This window comes from Palaemon carinicauda, chromosome 38 (genome assembly GCF_036898095.1).
Source record: "Palaemon carinicauda isolate YSFRI2023 chromosome 38, ASM3689809v2, whole genome shotgun sequence".
NCBI lineage: Eukaryota > Metazoa > Arthropoda > Malacostraca > Decapoda > Palaemonidae > Palaemon > Palaemon carinicauda.
In genome coordinates this window covers 17,113,813-17,121,289 of record NC_090762.1, presented here as the reverse complement: position 1 = coordinate 17,121,289, position 7,477 = coordinate 17,113,813, and positions in this window count along the sequence as shown.

Below are 7,477 nucleotides of genomic sequence, written 5' to 3'. Positions count from 1 at the left end.
GCAATTATTTAGTCTAAAATACATGAATATTAGACAATCATAATATGAATAATTTTTATAATTTTCAATAACGAATACAAGTTATCCTAAATCTATTACAATGCTCATAACTTTCGCGCGATTACCGAAATATTTTAAATTCTTTCTGAAATTTGAAATAAAAAATATTGTGAAAAATATATAATGAATAGAATTAACGCTGACTCTTTTTCGAGAAACAATTTTACTGTTTCCTCCCACAGAGACCCGGTTTAAAAGTTCTAATTTCGCCACAGTGAACGATTATATCAGAGAGAGAGAGAGAGAGAGAGAGAGAGAGAGAGAGAGAGAGAGAGAGAGAGAGAGAGAGAGAGAGAGAGGACAGTCAATGAAGTTAGTTGTAATCATAATATTCTACTGAGAGAGAGAGAGAGAAAGAGAGAGAGAGAGAGAGAGAGAGAGAGAGAGAGAGAGAGAGAGATGTAAAAAGGACAGTCAATGAAATTAGTTATCATAATATTCTATATATATATACATATATATATATATATATATATATATATATATATATATAGAGAGAGAGAGAGAGAGAGAGAGAGAGAGAGAGAGAGAGAGAGAGAGAGAGAGATGCAAAAAGGACAGTCAAGGAAGCTAGGTGTTATAATATTCTATTAAGAGAGAGAGAGAGAGAGAGAGAGAGAGAGAGAGAGAGAGAGAGAGAGAGAGAGAGAGAGAGAGAGATTAATGAAACATTCTTCCACAAAAATGTTATTACTCAATTCTAATGAGGGTACGAAATGTTTGTAACTGATAGAATAAATGAAAAAGGGAAAGGCAGAGAGGCGTAAGAAAAGACAGGAGACATGAAAACCTGTCATTCATTTACATAAGGCTAATGAATTAATCATGAAATATAAAAACAGAATATTAAAATGGAAATGAAAAATATTCACAAATATCTGATAAATGATATGCGCGCGCGCAAAGACTTGCATAAATACGTATCCTCCCTATATCAAAAAGAGCAAGAGTTTGGCAATATACTGTAAAATCACTACAACAAACGCAGCCCTTTCTAGACCGCTGCAAGACAAAGGCCTCAGACATGTCCTTAGTCTTGTCTGGAGTTTGTTCATATACATCGCCACGATGGCCAGTGCGACTACGTGATGGTGGAAAATTTAGTCTAATTTCATATATATATATATATATATATATATATATATATATATATATATATATATATATATATATATATATGTATATATATATATATATATATATATATATATATATATATATATATATATATATATATATATATGTATATATATATATATATATATATATATATATATATATATATATATATATATATATATATATATATGTATATATATATGTGTGTGTGTGCGCGCGCGCGCGTAAAATGTACAATCAGAAATTTCTTCATGTTCATGATGCATGATTTTGAAATATTATTCAACCTTATGTTTACGTAAGGAAAGATGCCTCCTAAAAAGTTATATAATTTTTCACTTGGCATTAAAGATACAAAAGTGGCAATTGTTAAAACTTTTAAAATAAAATAATTTGTAAATTTAGCGCATAATGATATCAATTAAAATATGCATTAATCCATAAATCAATATTGCATATAATTCAATTAATCCTGACTATTAAAAGGTAGATTAACCAGATTAACAAGTCTTATAGGATTTGAAGGAGAATGCAGCAGGATAGAGATAATAAGAATTGGTCAAGTAAGGGAGATTACACAGAATCGGAATAGACGGAAGTATTAATGAGCATTAAAGGGATTACTAAAGATCGTTGGTATCATCTACGGTGAACCGCTTAGTATGCAATATATGCACTCCCTCTCTACACTCAACGTTTCAGAGAATTACAGCTGAAGGCCAAGTTTGTGAGGTAAACAATATGATGGTAATATTTTTCTACAAAAAAAAAAAAAAGTAATTGTATTTTAGGTTGAAATGTGTTGAACATTATCAACATCAGTATAATGAATGAAGGGGAAACCCCCTTTTCCAATTTGGCAATTGTTCGATAGATAATTATCTATTATAAACAAAATTTATATTCTCCTTTTAATACCTCATGGAACTGCGATAATGTTTCATAAAAAACTAAACATATACAAAAATATATATGCATGCATATGTGCAAACATACACATACTGCGTTATGTATACAAGCAATCGCAGGTAGGTGTCAGCTGCTGTAGTAAATATTTAACAATATACCAGTAATGGCTCCAGAGAAAACAAGAGGTCACTCGAAGCGGTATCTTCATAAATACAGAAGCACCAATGAAGTACCATTTTCGCTTTCCAAATCTTTCAATTAAAAGCGTGCAACGCGTCTCGTTCCCTAATCCAACAGCATCGAGTAGATGGTCGGAAGGTTCAATACACACCAATGATAATTATACATTAAAAACTTCGAAAGCTGACGAATATAAACTAGGTAGGATGATATTTTTTCTATTCTTCACAATAATATAGGCTAATTGTAAATATACTCGGCCCAAATACAAGGCTACCTGAAATCTCTCATATTGATACAAGGGATTCGTTCATATCCCTATAACCTGGAGTAATTTTAGAATAGTGATTCTCTGAGGCCAAAGACTCTAAAACAGGCATCCTTGCCTAAATAACAAAATTCTCGAATTAGTTCCAGTCTAATAACACGACCATTTATTTTATTTCTACCAGTACTTTTGGAGCATGCATAATTGTGTATGAAAATACTCTCACGCTCATTAGTTTATAGTCATTCTGATATGAAGCTTTATTGGGCATTTTTAATAAATGGGACTAATATTATACATTATTTTGAAAATAATTCTTATACTAAATAAAAAGGATCAGCCTACGTTTGAAGTAAATAGAAAATTTTAGTACAGATGAATCTATCCCTAGACAAATCACACACACACACACACACACACACACACACACACACACACACACATATATATATATATATATATATATATATATATATATATATATATATATATATATATATTATATATATATACATATATATATATATTTATATGTATATATATACATACATATATATATATATATATACTGTATATATATATATATATATATATATATATATATATATATATATATATATATATATATATATATGCATATGGGTGAGTGTGTGTGCGTGTGTATGTAATCAAAATCTACTAGAGAGTAAAAGGTAGGACCAATATATATATATATATATATATATATATATATATATATATATATATATATATATATGTATACATATATATATATGTATATGTATATATATATATATATATATATATATATATATATATATATATATATCGCACATTTGCACATTCGTTCCCTAAAGATATGTCATTAAACACGTGAAAGTGCTTGGTAATACAGTCTACTTTTTATTTTTCAGAGGCGTTTGCTAACACACACAAACAGACACACATACACACACACACACACACACACACACATATATATATATATATATATATATATATATATATATATACATATATAAATTTATTCATTTCACCATATGCCTTTTCCCCTCCTTCATGAAGGAGATGCCCCAAGAGAGCTTGTTTATGCTTAAGACATATTTAAACTGCGCGTGGATGTAAATATGTAAATAAATCAAGACAGGAGTTCGCCATTTATACCTATCTTTAGGGTCCCACAAAAGTATATAAGCATCAACATCCAATACACTGACAGGAATAATTTTACACTGGAGGTCACATTGACACTTGGTATTATTGGCCTCTTAAACATCGCTCCATTTCAACATAATAAGTTACCAATGCCAAGGAGAGAGAGAGAGAGAGAGAGAGAGAGAGAGAGAGAGAGAGAGAGAGAGAGAGAGAGAGAGAGAGAGAGAGAGAATAGCAAGCGCATGTGATTTTATCTGAGCCAACGCACTTCCTTTACGCGAAATATTAAACGGGTTTACATCCAATGGTGATGTTATATCGAGAAATTTGAAAAACCATGACGGTACACCAAACTCCAAACAGAGCGCGCAATGCTATAAGCATATTGCAAAGGTTACACCTCTCAAATTAATTAAAGGTAGAGCTGGCGAAAGCGACTTACACCGTACCAGCAACGCAATTTCATTTTCCATCTTTGATTTAGTCGGGGAACAAAAGAGAAAATAGAGCGTATGAATATTCAAGGGTAAAATTGGATTTTAGCACATATGAAAGATAATCCTTAAAGCAATTTACGGATGCTACCGACAATAGGTGGTGACGGCATGCGTTCTTGAATCGGAGGAAAAGCCTGGAATTGTCACATCCGGTCTAGAGAAAATTTAGATACTTTGGCAGCTGATACAAACTAGAAGAGCACCATCTATTGGCCTGGTGCAACACTTCTTCAAGACTGAACTTTTCGAGATGACTCATGAAAAAAAAAACAATTACAATAAAAAGGTAAAACAACCAGAGAGAGAGAGAGAGAGAGAGAGAGAGAGAGAGAGAGAGAGAGAGAGAGAGAGAGAGAGAGAGAATTCTACCATTTTTAAAATGTCAGTTTATATTAATATACATATAAAATTGAGGAAGCTTACATCAATTTTGATTTGAATTTTATATCAAGCTCAATTAACCAATAAAGATATCTACTTAAACCAAAACTATATTAATACTTGACCCTCACTCTAAAACGTCTGTAAGAGTAATCACATAAATATGGGCATTGGTAACTGTAATATCGAACACAATTAAATTGTAATTTCTACCGATATCACCTACCCAAAACACTTAAAGTGCAATTTCCAAACGTACGTAGTTTACACCATTCTACCGTAGTTTAACAGTACAACATATCTTGTTCATTTTCGCTATTACTTTTCTTCGAAATAAAATATATTTTGTTCTGTACAGCTTTTACTTGAATAGGATTCCTTTTAGTGTAACCTTTTTGTATCTCCTCTTTGTTACCATTCCATTTAGTGTTATTTTTCTCTTAACTATAATTTTCTATAGTGTCGACTTTTTTCCTATTTTGCTCCTATGGTTTATTTTTATAACTGACCTTTTCCTATTTCATCCTAAATTATGATTTTATAGAAGGAAATTTTTCTTTCGTATTTCATCTTTAATAGATTCATTTAAATCACTGACTTTTACCAAGAGCCTTTACTTTTCCACTAAAAATCAGTATCTTGACAGTAGTGAATTTTATCAGAATTTTGGGTTCATTTTATAAGTTAAATAATTTTAAAAGCTTCTGAACCATATAGTTAATGTCTGGTATAAATATATTTTGATACAAAACACAATTTAAGTATTTAGTTAATATATATATATATATATATATATATATATATATATATATATATATATATATATATATATATAAATATATATATATATATATATATAATATATATAATATATATATATATATATATATATATATACATACTGTATATATAAATATATGCATATATATATATATATATATATATATATATATATATATATATATAAAATTGGTAATAATAAAAAAAGTAAGGCCAACGCTTTTATCTTCAAAGTAAATTAATAGTATTTCTCAAATTCAGTGTAATTCATGATTAATTAAAAAGTCCTTATGAATTAATTTTCGGTGTATGGATAAAGGCAATAAATAATAAAAAAAAAAAAAACAAGCTCTTCATATAAATATTTACAAAAATGTATGCCAACACATAATTTGCTTAGCAAAATTGTGCAATAAAAAACACAGGGAGCTAACTTCGGTTCCAATAGTTTTTGTCGAAAGCTTAAGGAAAAATGCACCCAAATGAAATTAGTACCTAATTGTTAAAGAAAAATTGGACGTATCACAGACATAAAAATTGAAATTAGCCAAAAATCGTTTCACTTTTCAAATGAGAATGGAGCTCCAAATCTCTCTCTCTCTCTCTCTCTCTCTCTCTCTCTCTCTCTCTCTCTCTCTCTCTCCTTTATATACAAAATAGCAAATACTTGGAATAGACTTCTAGCAGATGTAGTAAAGAGCAACATGGTAAAAGAGTTCAAGAATAAGTTAAGACAAGACCATACGAACTCTCTAAATGTTTAAACTATATCACTCTACCAAAGAGCTAGTGGAGTCCTTGTAATTATCTCTCTCTCTCTCTCTCTCTCTCTCTCTCTCTCTCTCTCTCTCTCTCTCTCTCTCTCTCTCTCTCTCTCTCTCTCCATAGCAACAGGAACATATTTGCTTAGAGTTTTCTTTATTATGAAAAAAAAAAACTATTTGCTATCATTATCATCTATTTGAAAAATGTAAAATGTAGGGAAAACCTATATTAGATAACCTATTGATGAACAACAAAGTTTGCTCAAATGTCTATTTAAGTACTGATAGAGTAAACTATCTTGATCCAATATAAAACTGTGCAGTATTTTCTTCTTTCTCCACATTAAAAAAACAAACATTTTTTTTCTTTTTATTAAAAAGTTAAATTACATATTCTTTACAATTACAATATTTACAGTATAAACACATTTAATTGCATTTTTCTATAAACAAACCCATCTAATTTAACAATTTACAACATCACACATCTTGATTTTAATTTTCAGTCACTCAAAAACAAAAATTTATATACTTTTTGGTGAACATTTTATTCATTCTTTCTTTATAGATATTCTTCAGAAGCCACCGATCATATTGAAATTTACTCTTAAGAAAGGCATCTGTTTCCTCTTTCGTATATCGTTTCTTCTTACTGACCCAAACAGCATATAAATAACCAACTATCAATACAGTGGCGCTATTATAATCCTTTTTCGTCCTATATTTGTAATTGAACATTAATGTGTTTAAAAAATTGTCCCTGTTTATGTCACAAGTATGAAATAATACATTTTTGACATACATCAATATTGTCTGGATGTGCCTGCAAAAGTAAAATATATGCAAACTATATTCAACATCATCGCAATGATCACATTTATCACTCTCTCTGATATTCAACATTTTCAGACGATTATTTGTCGCCAAAGTTTCATGAGCATATTTAAAGGCAAACTCTCTCTCCATGATGCCAATGAAAGGTTTGTTTATGCTGTCCCATACCATTTTCCAGTCCAAAAATGGATAACTCCCTTCAATTTTTGGGACAATCTCTGGCCTTATGAAATTATAACAATCTTTAGAACTTAGGTTAGGAAATTTTGCATGGTGATAAACTTTTCTGATTACATTAATTGCAACTGAATAAAATGATGTTGACACAAATGAAACCTCATTTATTTCCTTCAAGTCCAACAAAAAACTAATTCTCATCTTGCAATAGAAATTACTTAAACCAATATCCTTTCTAATATCACTTAGAGCTGTCGAACTGAAAATCGCCAAGGACTTAAAATAAACATTTATAATACCCAATCCACCTTTCTCTTTCGACAAACAAAGAGTATCTCTACCAACAGGATGGT